Here is a 15,008-nt window from a genome sequence, read left to right on the forward strand (position 1 = left end):
AACTAGGTGAGTGGGTGAGTGAGTTGGTGAATAAGAAGTTGATTAGTGAATTGATGAGAGGATGAATGTGAGGTACTCCAAGGTTAAGTGAGTTGGTTATGAATTAGGAAAGTTACAGCTTACAGAGAGTTGCCCCGTTAATTTTGATGTGTTGGTAAGATAATTGTTAGATTGGTGAGAGTGTGTGGGATAGTAAGTAAATGAGTTAGTGAGTCAAAGAGTGACATGGTGAGTAAGTGAGTTTGTTGGTTTATGAGTATGTGAGATCTGTTCCGTAGGAGTGAGTGCATTAGTAAGTGAATTAGTGAGTTAGTGAGTGAGTTATAAAGTATGGGTTTCGTGGGTTTACTTAACCTTCCGTAACTCGCGCGGTTGGCTACCTGCGTCAACACCACGCTAATGTTGAGTACAAAAAGCGAGATTTTTCCAACGTGTTGTACAAAATACAACAGCGCGATCGCTCGAGGGTTAAATAGCTCTTCTATCGCAGTTTACGTCAACATATGTACATACAGTATTATCGAAATAAGCGATTAGATCGTCAGGCCAAAAACGTTATAAGGTCGGAAAGGTCATTGGGCCGAAAATGTTGTTAGGTCGAAAAGGTCGCCAGGGCGACAATCGTTTGGTCGGAAAACGTCGTGTGACCGCAAAATATTGTTACATCAAAGTATTTATATGGCCGAATAAGTCATTAGGCCAAAAACGTCATTTAACCGGATTGGTCATTAAGCCGAAAAGGTCATGAAGTCGAAAAGGTGGTTAGGCCAAAAATGCCTTTAGGCCGAAAAGGTCTTTAGGCCGAAAAGGTCTTTAGGCCGAAAAGGTCTTTAGGCCGAAAAGGTCTTTAGGCCGAAAAGGTCTTTAGGTTGAAAAGGTCTTTAGGCCGAAAAGGTCTTTAGGCCGAAAAGGTCTTTAGGCCGAAAAGGTCTTTAGGCCGAAAAGGTCTTTAGGCCGAAAAGGTCTTTAGGCCGAAAAGGTCTTTAGGCCGAAAAGGTCTTTAGGCCGAAAAGGTCTTTAGGCCGAAAAGGTCTTTAGGCCGAAAAGGTCTTTAGGCCGAAAAGGTCTTTAGGCCGAAAAGGTCTTTAGGCCGAAAAGGTCTTTAGGCCGAAAAGGTCTTTAGGCCGAAAAGGTCTTTAGCCGAAAAGGTCTTTAGGCCGAAAAGGTCTTTAGGCCGAAAAGGTCTTTAGGCCGAAAAGGTCTTTAGGCCGAAAAGGTCTTTAGGCCGAAAAGGTCTTTAGGCCGAAAAGGTCTTTAGGCCGAAAAGGTCTTTAGGCCGAAAAGGTCTTTAGGCCGAAAAGGTCTTTAGGCCGAAAAGGTCTTTAGGCCGAAAAGGTCTTTAGGCCGAAAAGGTCTTTAGGCCGAAAAGGTCTTTAGGCCGAAAAGGTCTTTAGGCCGAAAAGGTCTTTAGGCCGAAAAGGTCTTTAGGCCGAAAAGGTCTTTAGGCCGAAAAGGTCTTTAGGCCGAAAAGGTCTTTAGGCCGAAAAGGTCTTTAGGCCGAAAAGGTCTTTAGGCCGAAAAGGTCTTTAGGCCGAAAAGGTCTTTAGGCCGAAAAGGTCTTTAGGCCGAAAAGGTCTTTAGGCCGAAAAGGTCTTTAGGCCGAAAAGGTCTTTAGGCCGAAAAGGTCTTTAGGCCGAAAAGGTCTTTAGGCCGAAAAGGTCTTTAGGCCGAAAAGGTCTTTAGACCGAAAAGGTCTTTAGGCCGAAAAGGTCTTTAGGCCGAAAAGGTCTTTAGGCCGAAAAGGTCTTTAGGCCGAAAAGGTCTTTAGGCCGAAAAGGTCTTTAGGCCGAAAAGGTCTTTAGGCCGAAAAGGTCTTTAGGCCGAAAAGGTCTTTAGGCCGAAAAGGTCTTTAGGCCGAAAAGGTCTTTAGGCCGAAAAGGTCTTTAGGCCGAAAAGGTCTTTAGGCCGAAAAGGTCTTTAGGCCGAAAAGGTCTTTAGGCCGAAAAGGTCTTTAGGCCGAAAAGGTCTTTAGGCCGAAAAGGTCTTTAGGCCGAAAAGGTCTTTAGGCCGAAAAGGTCTTTAGGCCGAAAAGGTCTTTAGGCCGAAAAGGTCTTTAGGCCGAAAAGGTCTTTAGGCCGAAAAGGTCTTTAGGCCGAAAAGGTCTTTAGGCCGAAAAGGTCTTTAGGCCGAAAAGGTCTTTAGGCCGAAAAGGTCTTTAGGCCGAAAAGGTCTTTAGGCCGAAAAGGTCTTTAGGCCGAAAAGGTCTTTAGGCCGAAATGGTCTTTAGCCCGAAAAGGTCTTTAGGCCGAAAAGGTCTTTAGGCCGAAAAGGTCTTTAGGCCGAAAAGGTCTTTAGGCCGAAAAGGTCTTTAGGCCGAAAAGGTCTTTAGGCCGAAAAGGTCTTTAGGCCGAAAAGGTCTTTAGGCCGAAAAGGTCTTTAGGCCGAAAAGGTCTTTAGGCCGAAAAGGTCTTTAGGCCGAAAAGGTCTTTAGGCCGAAAAGGTCTTTAGGCCGAAAAGGTCTTTAGGCCGAAAAGGTCTTTAGGCCGAAAAGGTCTTTAGGCCGAAAAGGTCTTTAGGCCGAAAAGGTCTTTAGGCCGAAAAGGTCTTCAGGCCGAAATGGTAAATTGGCCAGATCTTGGCGAAATGACCTTGTCCAATACCTGAATTATCCAGCCCTAACGTCTTTTTCAGCCTAATTATCTATTCGGCCTTATGAATTTTTCGGCCTAATGACCTTTTCGGCCTAATGGCCTATTTTGCCTAATGGCCAACAAAGCATACAACTGATTAAGCTTTTGTATTATTTTAAATGACAAGAAATATGTACATACACATCATTGAAATAAAATATGTTTAGAAATACAACAGCTGAAGTTTCCAAAACATTCTGCACCATACCTTCCTCTGCTGGGTCATATGAATAGGAGCCCCAGCAAAGATTGGGAGTTATTTCCCATTAGAGGCTTCATGCTTCATGTATCTTTATTTAAATATGAAGGGTCAGAATGCCGTTGGTAATGATACGGTTCTATATTCATCCTATTCTAAAACAAGCAGTTACAGTACTACGTTCAGTTTTAATACAAATACAATAAGAATATAATGCCTTTGGGCTCTATCATCTATTTTACATATACACATAATGCCGCTTATCTAGGACACAACTTACTAACAACAGTTTACTCAAGAATTCACTTACTCATCAAGTGTCTGAGCGTCTAGGTCACTTGTTTATCAAGTTACTCAATAACTCATTAAAACATTCATTCAAAACAGCCACTCACTTACCCATCATCCCATTAATAAATCACTCGCTTATCATCTTACTCATTTACAAATCAACCCACACACTTAAAATCTCGCTCGCCTACTCTTCAATTCACTTACTCGGTTGATCTCTCCTCAACTGATATATTGATTGCTTGTTCAGTACCTCCAGTAGTTCATCTTCGATTTGGGTTTAACCCAAAAGTGTTCTTTTTATTTTCTAAATTATTGGGATAACATATTGAAATAAAAAAGTGAAACGCATCAACTCACTTACCAACAATATTTCAAGATTTCTTAAATTTTGAAAATTTTCAAATATACCAGTCATTCAATTCAGCAACCTTTTTGTCATTATATTGGATCGGCTTCGTCATGCTTCACGACATTTGAGCCTCTTAATTAAGGTAAAATGTTTATGTTTGGTTTATGATCTCAACGCGCATTGCAGCAACATTTGAATTTAGATTGAAATTGCAAGTTGCGAAGAAATATCAGTTTTTGTTTAACTGGAAAACAAGTTTCGTTCCAGCTGGAGCGTAATGCCAACATAACAGAAGAGTTTATACCATGCAGTATTGAAATAGCCATTCTATTAGGTGAAGTAAGTTACTAAAAATGCTTAATGTATCGGTTTTACGTAGAAATTTTATAGTGGGACTGTTATGCGTAGAATTTCAGTTGTGGGACAGACATGCGTAGAAATTCAACAGTGGGACAATTTGACTTGACATGCTTTTCATTGAGTCTTCGAACAAAGTATGTTATTTTTTGATGTTATATGAAAATATACGTATAAATAGAGCACCTGGTGCAGAAAAGTCAAAATCGTCAAAAAGTAACATGGGACAACTATGCTTATAACGGCAGTACAGCACAGATCATAAATGATCCAACTCCCATGTTGAGGGAAGTTAAGGATGTCATTCACCAGTTCAAAACCAACAAAGCAACTGGAAGGGTGGTATTACAGCTAAATTCATACTACCTACAAAGTGCTATTCTAGATCTTCTTCCGTCGTCTGATACCTAAAACTAATGAGTTTATGGGAAGTTTACGAGCCGGCTTTTTTTTTACTTAATCATTTATTTGAGGCTCATGCGCCAACACGCATAACAGAGCCGAATTCCGTTATTTTTTTTATTTCTTACAATGTTACGTGTTTGACTAAAACTACGTTAGTTTTGGGGAATTGTAAAACTCGCGGTTTAGTCGAGGTTAGGGGTAACAATAATATTTGAGGAAAGGATAGGATGATGAGGGCTTTTCGTTGACACTTAACAGCATGATGTAGCGTATTGCTGCTGGACAAACAACCTGTAACGATACAAACAGACGATTTTCGAAGGGGCACGAGGTGGATAAGTGGAGCAACAAGACTGGGATATCAAACAAAGACACGAGGTGGACAAGTGGAACAACTAGACGAAATTATCAAACCAAGACTTCAGCTTGCTTCAAGAAGTCGTACATAAGCTTCATATACTCAAGATCAAGTTTACCCAACACCTCTCTAATGTCTTCCTTTTCTGGTTTCCCTTGGGCGCTGAGGGATGCACATAAATCGGATCTGGCAGTACCGTATTCGGGGCATTCCCACACAACATGGTTGATACCTTGATATCCTGCACCACAACGCACTACAACTATTGCTATCTGTGAGCCCTATTCGATAGAAATGCGAGCCCAGAGAGTAGTGATTGGACATAAGTCGACACATTATCTTGATAAAATCTCGACCCATGTCCAACCCCTTGAATCACATCGTCTTCGATACCTGTGGGAGAATCGAATGTAACCACCTGCCCAATTCCCCTGCTGCATCCCATTTTTGTTGCCAACTGACCAAGGCATGCTAACGAGCAATTGAAAAAAAAAATCATTGAAGGCGATATGACGGTCATAAATATCGCCTTCCATAGCGCCCACCTTGGCGATTGAGTCCGCTTTCTCATTGCCCGGGATCGAGCAATGTGAAGGGACCCAAACCAAAGTGATGTTATATGCTTGATGCAATAAAGCACTCAGAATTGATCGAATTTCGCTCAGAAAATACGGGGAGTGCTTCACCGGTCTCATTGAGCGAATAGCCTCAATTGAGCTGAGACTATCCGTAAAAATGATATATTGATCAGAGGGGTGAGAGGCAATTCGCTCTAATGCGTAGTGTATAGCCGCCAATTCTGCGACATATACTGAGTCCTTTGAAGTTTATGGGCGGCGCTAAACAACTCATTGAATACTGGTACGCTCTAGCTTGAAGATGTGTGTTTTCGCGGCGGACTGAAAGCAAAAGCTACCGTATTCGAGAACCGACAGTATCGTTGTACGATAAAGCTTTATCAGATCTTCCGGGTGGGCTCCCCACCATGTTCCGGTGAGTGTACGCATGAAGTTGATTCGTTGTTGGCACTTCTGATACAGATAGTTAATGTGCTTTCCCCAGGTGCCTTTGGAGTCGAACCAGACCCCCAGCTACATATGTGAAAAACCTTGAGTGAGTTCCCTACCCAAAAATTGCTGGGTCACGCTTCCTAGAAAAGACAACTAACTCAGTTTTCTCCGGAGAGAATTCGATACCCAGCTTTACAGCCCAAGCAGACAAATTGTCTATCTTGCAAATCTTGCAAATCTTGCAAATCTTGCAAATAGATATCTTGCACTGTTCCTACCTCATGCTTCCACGGGTCAAGCGATGACAAAGACCGCCAGCTAAGAGTTGTGTGCTTAGCTGGTAGTGCAGCCTGGGCACTGTTGTCCTTCTGACTTCAGCTAGATTGAGGAGGTACGATCCGAGTGTCTGTTCACCAAGGAGGTGCGGCTCAAACAGCGTCTGTTCTGGCATCCAGCGGCTGAGTAAGAAACGCTGCACCACGCCCAGCTAGATCCAAGGTGGTAGCCCCATCAGCGTGGTCGTCCCAGTGTTGGTTGGGACGTTAAACAGAACTGGCACGATGGCCCTCCGGCGAGACAGGAGTGTTGGCGTAGGCCCAATAAGCCACCCGTAAAAATCCCCATTGCGAATAACATAGGAGAAAATACGACTCGATACAATCGGCAAAGACCCACGCGACGAAATAAGAACTACGATTGAAAACTTGGAACATGGAATTGCAAGTCACTAGGCTTCGCAGGATGTGACAGGATAATCTACGACGAACTACATCCCCGCAACTTCGACATCGTGGCGTTGCAGGAACTTTGTTGGACTGGACAGAAAGTGTGGAAAAGCGGGCATCGAGCGGCTACCTTCTACCAAAGCTGTGGCACCACCAATGAACTGGGAACAGGATTTATAGTGTTGGGCAAGATGCGACAACGTGTGATCGGGTGGCAGCCGATCAACGCAAGGATGTGCATGTTGAGAGTTAAGGGCCGTTTCTTCAACTACAGCATCATCAACGTCCACTGCCCACACGAAGGGAGATCCGCGCGTTCTACGCGCAGTTAGAGCAAACATACGATGGTTACTCGCCGCGTGACGTGAAAATCGTTGTCGGCGACATGAACGCGCAGGTAGGAAGGGAGGAAATGTACAGACCGGTAATAGGGCGAAACAGCCTGCACGCCGTATCGAATGATAACGGCCAGCGATGTGTAAACTTTGCAGCCTCCCGTGGTATGGTAGTCCGAAGCACCTTCTTCCCCCGCAAAGATATCCACAAAGCCACCTGGAGATCACCCGACCAACAAACAGAAAATCAAATCGACCACGTTCTAATCGACGGTAAATTCTTCTCGGATATAACCAACGTCCGCACATACCGCAGTGCGAATATAGATTCGGATCACTACTTAGTCGCTGTATGCATGCGCTCAAAACTTTCAACAGTTATCACCACGCGTCGAAGTCGAACGCCGCGGCTCAACATCGAGCAACTTCGTAACGTAGAGGTGGCTCAAGACTACGCGCAGCAGTTAGCAGTGGCCCTACCAACGGAAGAGCAGCTTGGCGCAGCTACACTTGAAGATGGCTGGAGGGACATCCGATCCGCCATAGGTAGTACCTCGGCTACAGCACTAGGCTTCGCGACTCCGAATCACAGAAACGACTGGTACGACGGCGAATGTGAACAGTTGAAAAACGAGAAGAATGCAGCATGGGCGAGAATGCTGCAACACCGTACGAGAGCGAATGAGGCACGTTACAAACAGGCGCGGAACAGGCACAACTCAGTCTTCCGGATGAAGAAGCGCCAGCAGGAAGAACGAGATCGCGAAGCGATGGAAGAGCTGTACCGCGCTAAGGACACACGAAAGTTCTACGAGAAGCTGAACCGCTCGCGCAGAGGCTTTGTGCCACAAGCCGACATGTGCCGAGATAATCACGGGAATATTCTCACGAGCGAGCGTGAGGTGGTCGAGAGGTGGCGGCAGCATTACGATGAGCACCTCAATGGCGACGTTGCAATTACCGAAGGTGGCGTGGTAACAGATCTAGGAGTATGTGCACAGGACGAAAGACTTCCGGCCCCTGACCATCAAGAGATTGAGGAGGAGGTTGGCCGGTTGAAAAACAACAAAGCCGCTGGAGCAGATCAACTACCAAGCGAGCTTCTAAAATACGGTGGAGAAGCACTGGTGAGAGCACTACACTGGGTCATTACCAAGATTTGGGAGGAGGAAGTATTACCGGAGGAATGGATGGAAGGTATCGTTTGTCCCATCTACAAAAAGGGCGACAAGTTGGATTGCGGGAACTACCGCGCGATCACACTACTGAGCGCTGCCTACAAGATACTCTCTTAAATTTTATGCCGCCGTCTATCACCGATTGCAAGAGATTTCGTGGGGCAATATCAGGCTGGATTTATGGGTGAACGCGCTACAACGGACCAGATGTTCGCCATCCGCCAGGTGTTGCAGAAATGCCGCGAATACAACGTGCCCACACATCACTTGTTCATCGATTTCAAATCGGCGTATGATACAATCGATCGAGAACAGCTATGGCAGATTATGCACGAATACGGATTCCCGGATAAACTGATACGGTTGATCAAGGCGACGATGGATCGAGTGATGTGCGTAGTTCGAGTATCAGGGGCACTCTCGAGTCCCTTCGAATCTCGCAGAGGGTTACGGCAAGGTGATGGTCTTTCGTGCTTGCTGTTCAACATTGCTTTGGAGGGTGTAATAAGAAGAGCGGGGATAAACACGAGTGGGACGATTTTCACGAAGTCCGTTCAGCTGCTTGGTTTCGCCGATGATATTGATATTATTGCTCGTAAATTTGAGACGATGGCGGAAACGTACATCCGACTAAAGAGTGAAGCCAGGCGAATCGGATTAGTCATTAATGTGTCGAAGACAAAGTACATGATGGCAAAGGGCGCCAGGGAGGAATCACCGCGCCCGCCACCCCGAATTCATATCGACGGTGATGAAATCGAGGCGGTTGAAGAATTCGTGTACTTGGGCTCACTGGTGACCGCCGACAACGACACCAGCAGAGAAATTCAGAGGCGCATTGTGGCAGGAAATCGTGCTTACTTTGGACTCCGCAGAACTCTACGATCGAACAAAGTTCGCCGTAACACGAAGTTAACCATCTACAAAACACTGATTAGACCGGTCGTCCTCTATGGGCACGAAACCTGGACCCTACGTGCAGAGGACCAACGCGCCCTTGGAGTTTTCGAACGGAAGGTGTTGCGTACCATCTACGGCGGAGTGCAGATGGAAGACGGGACTTGGAGAAGGCGAATGAACCACGAGCTGCATCAGCTGCTAAGAGAACCAACCATCGTCCATTCCGCGAAAATCGGGAGGCTATGGTGGGCGGGTCACGTCATCAGGATGTCGGATAGCAACCCGACTAAAATGGTTCTCGAGAGTCATCCGACCGGTACAAGAAGACGTGGAGCACAGCGAGCTAGGTGGGTCGACCAAGTGGAGGACGATCTGCGGACCCTACGCAGAATGCGGAACTGGAGACAAACAGCCATGGACCGAGTGGAATGGAGGCGGCTACTATGTACAGCAGAGGCCACCCCGGCCTTAGCCTGACCGGTAAGGTAAGTAATATCTTGCACTGGTCCTTGCAGATCTTCCGCCTCTGGTCCGGTGATAGAAACCACGGCGTCGTCCGCAAGCTGTCGTAGCGAGCAATTTACCACGAGACATTCGTCGATGTCTCTAACGTAAATGTTGAAAAGAAGGGGGCTTAAGCATGAGCCCTGGGGGAGACCCATGTAACTACCCAGTCAACCAGTGATCGTATAAGATGTTGCATAGGATGTTAAAGTGGAGGCGATATGCGTACATTTTACATGCGCCTAAATGGAGGCATGTACGCATATGGTCTCCACTTTATCATCTTATGCAACATCTTATGCGATTACTGGTTGTCTGGGTAATTCGTGAAGTTGCCGAGGTTCCATGAGAGAAAAACATGTGCTTTTCAGACAACAAATTGTACAAGTAGTTGTTTAAAATCGGAGAAAGCCCAGACTCGTGGAGTTTGTCTGAAAGGACATCAACGCAAACTGCATCAAAAGCTCCCTTAATATCCAAAAATACTAAGCCCATTTGCTCTTTTTGAGCGTAGGCCAATCGAGCCGGCTTAATCAACGGCCGGTCGACAACGGGCCTGATCTGAACCGTACGGCAAATCGATGTTCTGTACATTTTTAATGGTAAAGCTTTCAATATCCAATCAGTATGAAACTTGTAGTTTGTAGGGTAACGGTCGAATTTTGGACCCCTAGAGGACATTAGTTTGAATTGAAGTAAAAAACAAACAGATTCAGAGGGTGTTACGCATAATGATGATGTTAGTATGATCGTCAAAGCCTCCACTATCCGTTAAAAATACCCACAAGGTCATTTCTGGATGAAAATTTGATGAAAATGACTGAGTTTTGAAGCTTCAGTTTTCACCGTTTCAATCAATACATTTTCCAATGTATTGAAATGTGACGTCTGCAACGCAGACAGCGTCAAAACCCTAGATCACATTACTCGCTTTCGTAAGACCTCACTAGAAGTCAAACACCCCGTCGATTCGGCAATAAATAACGTTCCCACGAAACAAACCTCTTTCAGCATTCGAATGCATAAAGTCGTTCAACGAAACGATTCCAATTGCAGCCAGGGACTCTTACCCGTCATGCTTATATTTCAATATGACTATGTCGTGTCTGTTGCCAAGGCCACAATCGGTATATCGCCTTCTCCGATCTTCCGTTCTATCTCTTTTCTCTCTCTCTTGGTTAGTCTCCCGTATTCACCATATTGATCACTGATTGGTGATCGAGTAAATAACATATACATAAGCGTAAACTTCAACTGTTTCCAGTAGGTTGCCTGTAAACCAAAATTGACAAATAAAGGGATTCAAGTTTGTATCTTCAAACAGTGAGGTTGTTAGTATCATATCACATCCGTGATCCGGAACGAGTAACACGTCACCCTGGTTTGAAACTTATTTTCAAGAATCTTGGAAAACTCAAATATGCTGGATCACATTCTAGTTACTTGATTGACAAAGGCTGATTAGACGAACTTTGTACGAATTTAATGCGCTAGAATGATAAACGTGGCGTGACAGAGGTTGGAGACCGGCGGCCACAAACCATGTATTGTGGCATACTATTGTTGATTATGTGTTGTCTTAACCCGTTAACACCCAAGGTATCTCACATTTGCAATCTTCATTAAAATTGTTATCAACAGTCAAGTTCCAATAAATTAAACATGATTTTACGAAAAAAATGGAAGTCTATGGGATAGTTCCAAAAAAATTCTTCAATGTGGGTCCTCAACATCCGATAATTTTTTCAAGCTCAAATAATGTTTTCAAGTTGTGCTAAACCAAACTTTTATACTATAGTTGTGTTCTGATCTGAATAATATACATTACATCTACATTTAGTAAAAGAGATGACAACTACTCAAGAAGAGTTAGAAAATGAGAGTAGATATCTACGTGCATCAACAAGCATGTTTCTCTCATTTTTTTTTCTATTTTCCTCTTAATCTCCCACTCTCATTGGCTGTAACTCACGCTGGTGGGAATTCTCCTGTAGAAATTCCGGCAGAAATCCCTGAAAGTCACAAAAGTAATTCCGAAAGAAATCCCGTTCATAACCCCTCATAGGATCCTCAAAGAAATTTCGGCTGGAAGCTCGGCAGGACTCCCTGGAAGTATAGTTGAAAAAATCCCGGGTGGAATCATAGGTGAAATCTTTGAGGAATGTCAAAAGCCGAGAAGAATCTATGAAAGGACCCCAGCAAGAATCCTGTCATGAATACCTGAAAGACTCCCGCAAGAATCCCTCAAGGCATATTTAAAAGAATACAAGGAGGAATCCCTGAAGCGATCCTAGCAGTAACCCCTAGAGGAATCGTTTACAAAATCCCGGAAGGAATCTTTGAAGGAATTTCAGCAGTAATACCTGGAGGAATGCCTACTAAAACATTTGTCAGCTCAAGATTGTCTAAAGCAATTCCAACAGAAATCCTTAAAGGAATCCCGGGAGGATTTCCCAAAAGAATTCTGGGAGTCATATTTGGTAGAATCCTGAGAGGAATCTCAGCTGGAAGCTCAGCTGAAAGAATCACAGAAGAAATGCCGGGAGGAGAAATCTCGAGAAATAGGACTCGGGAAATTTTTTTTAAGGAATCCCATCAGAAATTCCGATACACATACCTTAAAAATCTAAGGTTGCCTGAAGAAATCTCGGCAGAAGTCTATAATCTTTCATATTTCTTTTCGGGAGGAATCCCTAATGGAATAAAAGCAAAAATTCCGGAAATAATCTTTGAAGGAGTTCAATCCCTGTAGGAATACCGAATAGAATAACTAAAAGAATCTTTCCAGGATATTCTAAAGCAATCCCTGAAGAGATATCAGGAGCAATCCCCACAGCAATTCCGAAAGGAAAATATGAAGGAATCCTGGGAGTAATTCCTGGAAGATTCACGAGAAAATCTCATCTTATTTTATCCTTACCGTTTTACCGTATTATCTGAATAATATGGAACCCTACAAATGCTTTATTTTATTTTTCGCTTAGCGCCCAGCTGCGAAAAATAAAACAGAACATTGCAAATGCACAATACTACGTCACAAATTGACACTTACAACTTAAAACATAAATTTGATACAACACTAAACATAAATATGCCCAGTTATCCCATTGGATAACACTGGAGCCTCGTAGCCGTGCGGTTAGGGTCACCAAGCTTATAATCGCACCATGCTATGGGGTGAGGGTTCGATTCCCGCTTCGGGTGTTGAAACTTTTCGTGAGAATAGTTTCTTCCCCGTTTCCACTGGTGCATGCTCCGTTTGTCCGTTGTCTAGTGTTAAGTTTAAAACAGTCTGTACAGCCAAAAGCTGAAGACGTTGTCCGTGTCTTTGTCTTCTCGCTCAGAAGATGACGAGGTTTCATAAATTGATTTAGGTCCATCAGTTATCCTGGAATTGTGTTTTGTTGGGCAATTTGCCTTTTAGTTCGCAGCATTTGCTGTTTCATAGTTCTGTTTTGTCTAGGAATACTAACCCTAATTGGGCCCCTGATTCGAGATCACATATAAGCCGTCTACATATTGATGAGCATGGCCCAAATTCAGGCCATATAGGCAATCCAGATTTGGCTACCCATGAGCCTCTATTGTTCCGGAGCACTACAAATGTTCAAATCACGATCAAGAACACATGTACTAAAACATATAAAACAAGACGTTATCATTCATGTTTCTTTCTAAACTCTACTAAACAAAATAGGGGATTCTGGGGTAATACGCACCACTTAAGGAAGATGCGTCCAAATGCATATAAAAAGGCAATAATTTATTGGTTTAATGCATGCATTCATTGCATATACTTTCATTCTAAGAGAAACCAAACAAAATTTCAGCCTTAATACAGTTCAGCTCTTGAAAATAACATTTTTTGTAAAGACTAACATTACGGCTTCGTATGTTTATGCGGGGCAGTATGCACCCTTGCTCGGGGTAGAATGCACTACAGCAATGGGGCCGGATGCACTCAAACAAAGGGGCAAGACGCACCACAACATTGAGGCAAGATGCACCGTCGAGTTTAGAAATCTTTTTACTTCTTAGACAAAATGCATGTTTTATAAGGTTTTAAGACAAACAATAGCTCAATTTTGTTTGCAATTACTTACAGAGCACTCATATATATGATTACAGCTTGTTTTCTATAGGTGCGTTTTGCCCCAACGAATGGAGTGCATATTGCCCCAATCAATAGCAAAAAATAAAATAGTTTAAAACATATAATTTACGTAGATTACTGTTTAAGTTATTTTTCCTATGCTTAGCATTGCCCTCAATGAACTGAATAAACACAACAGCATTAGATGTTTGGTCGATTTTCACCATCAAATCATTCGACAAACGATCGGGAAAATTACATCAGAATCGTGCTTTTCAATTTTATTCATTTTTCTCACTAATTACGTTACGCAGATATGCAAAATTTTCCAGATGCTCATTTATTAAGACGTTCTATTAGACTGATAAGGTTTCAAAGCTCTAAAACCGATAATCCCTGAAAAACAAAGGGGGTGCGTTTTGCCTCGACAGTGCGTATTACCCCAGATGCCCCTAAAATCCGTAACAACCGTTTTCTCTGCCCTCTTTCCCAAACTTCTATCTTACGCTCTATTCTAATACTCAACCCTCCCTTCTGCCCAGCACTCGACCCTATCATCTACCATAACCTCTACCATATTCTCCACCCTACCTTCTAGCGTACCTCTACCAATCCTACACCGTACGCTTCACACAATATCCTTCTTCCTACCATCTACCCAGCCTTTTACTTATCGAGCCCGATCAGTCATAGGTCAAACTACCATTCCATGACCACCTTCTTGTTTTTCAAAGTTGCGTCGAAGTCGAATATTAATTTTTAAATCATATTCATCAAACCCTATAGATAGACACCCACATTGACCCACATTGCATTTAAATAGCATACATTCTGGAATTTTGGGAGCTATCTTGGAACCTAAACCGCCATCTTGAATCCACATACCCCTATAATAACCACCTCCACAACCCAAGGAATGTGTATGCCTAATTTTATTGAAATTGCTTCACGCACTCCAGAGTTATGCCGGATCATTATTAACAAGATTTGGGTGTGGAGAACATCTTCTCTGAAGAAAGTATGCTGACATTTTGCTTAATTTTGGAGATAATCACATCAAAAGGACTGTTCGAGTGTTGAATCGCATCTGCAAGCCCCTTGGTAAACTACATAGGGGCCGTTCATAAACCACATAAACTTTTTGGGGAGAGGAGGGGTCTGGCCAAAGTCTACACTCCATACAAATTTTTAAATTTTTGTATGGACGAAAGTCTACGAGGGGGAGGGGGGTGGTCTGAGATGGCTAAAATTTGGTCTCGTGGTTTATGAACAGCCCCATACGAATGCAGTCGCGAAGAAGAACGTCCGCACTTCCAGTAGACGAACAGTGCATATTACACCGACATAGGGCTCAGACGGGGCCATGAAACCCAATAATAGAAACCTATCCAAAAACTCTGTATTTGTAATTAGTTTGGAATAAATGTTGTTTTGTTAAATGCAGTCTTAACGTCATGTACTTAATAAAGTGTTAAGGTGTATAATTGATGTGCTGAATGTGTATTATTCCTGAGGAAACCCCGATCCTGTCCAAACATATGCCCGTTGATCATCCAAATTGAGAGTTGACATACGCACCTCAACGCAGCCCCAAACATCCAAACATACATCATTCAAAGAAGGTAAGGACCAGCAACCAAACAAGGACTGTCCTATAAATAGGACGCTGGG

General features: G+C 43.5%; 2 protein-coding genes across 5 annotated transcripts in view; one reads left to right on the forward strand and one right to left on the reverse strand.

Moving 5' to 3' along the window:
- The window catches only part of LOC109433644 (glutamine-dependent NAD(+) synthetase), a 297,418-nt gene that overhangs the window by 154,858 nt on the left and 127,552 nt on the right, over window positions 1–15,008 (reverse strand). The window lies entirely within an intron of this gene.
- LOC109433641 (cytosolic carboxypeptidase 2) overlaps window positions 1–15,008 on the forward strand; it is a 225,163-nt gene that overhangs the window by 81,950 nt on the left and 128,205 nt on the right. The window lies entirely within an intron of this gene.

This window comes from Aedes albopictus, chromosome 1, assembly GCF_035046485.1.
Source record: "Aedes albopictus strain Foshan chromosome 1, AalbF5, whole genome shotgun sequence".
NCBI classification, from domain to species: Eukaryota; Metazoa; Arthropoda; class Insecta; order Diptera; family Culicidae; genus Aedes; species Aedes albopictus.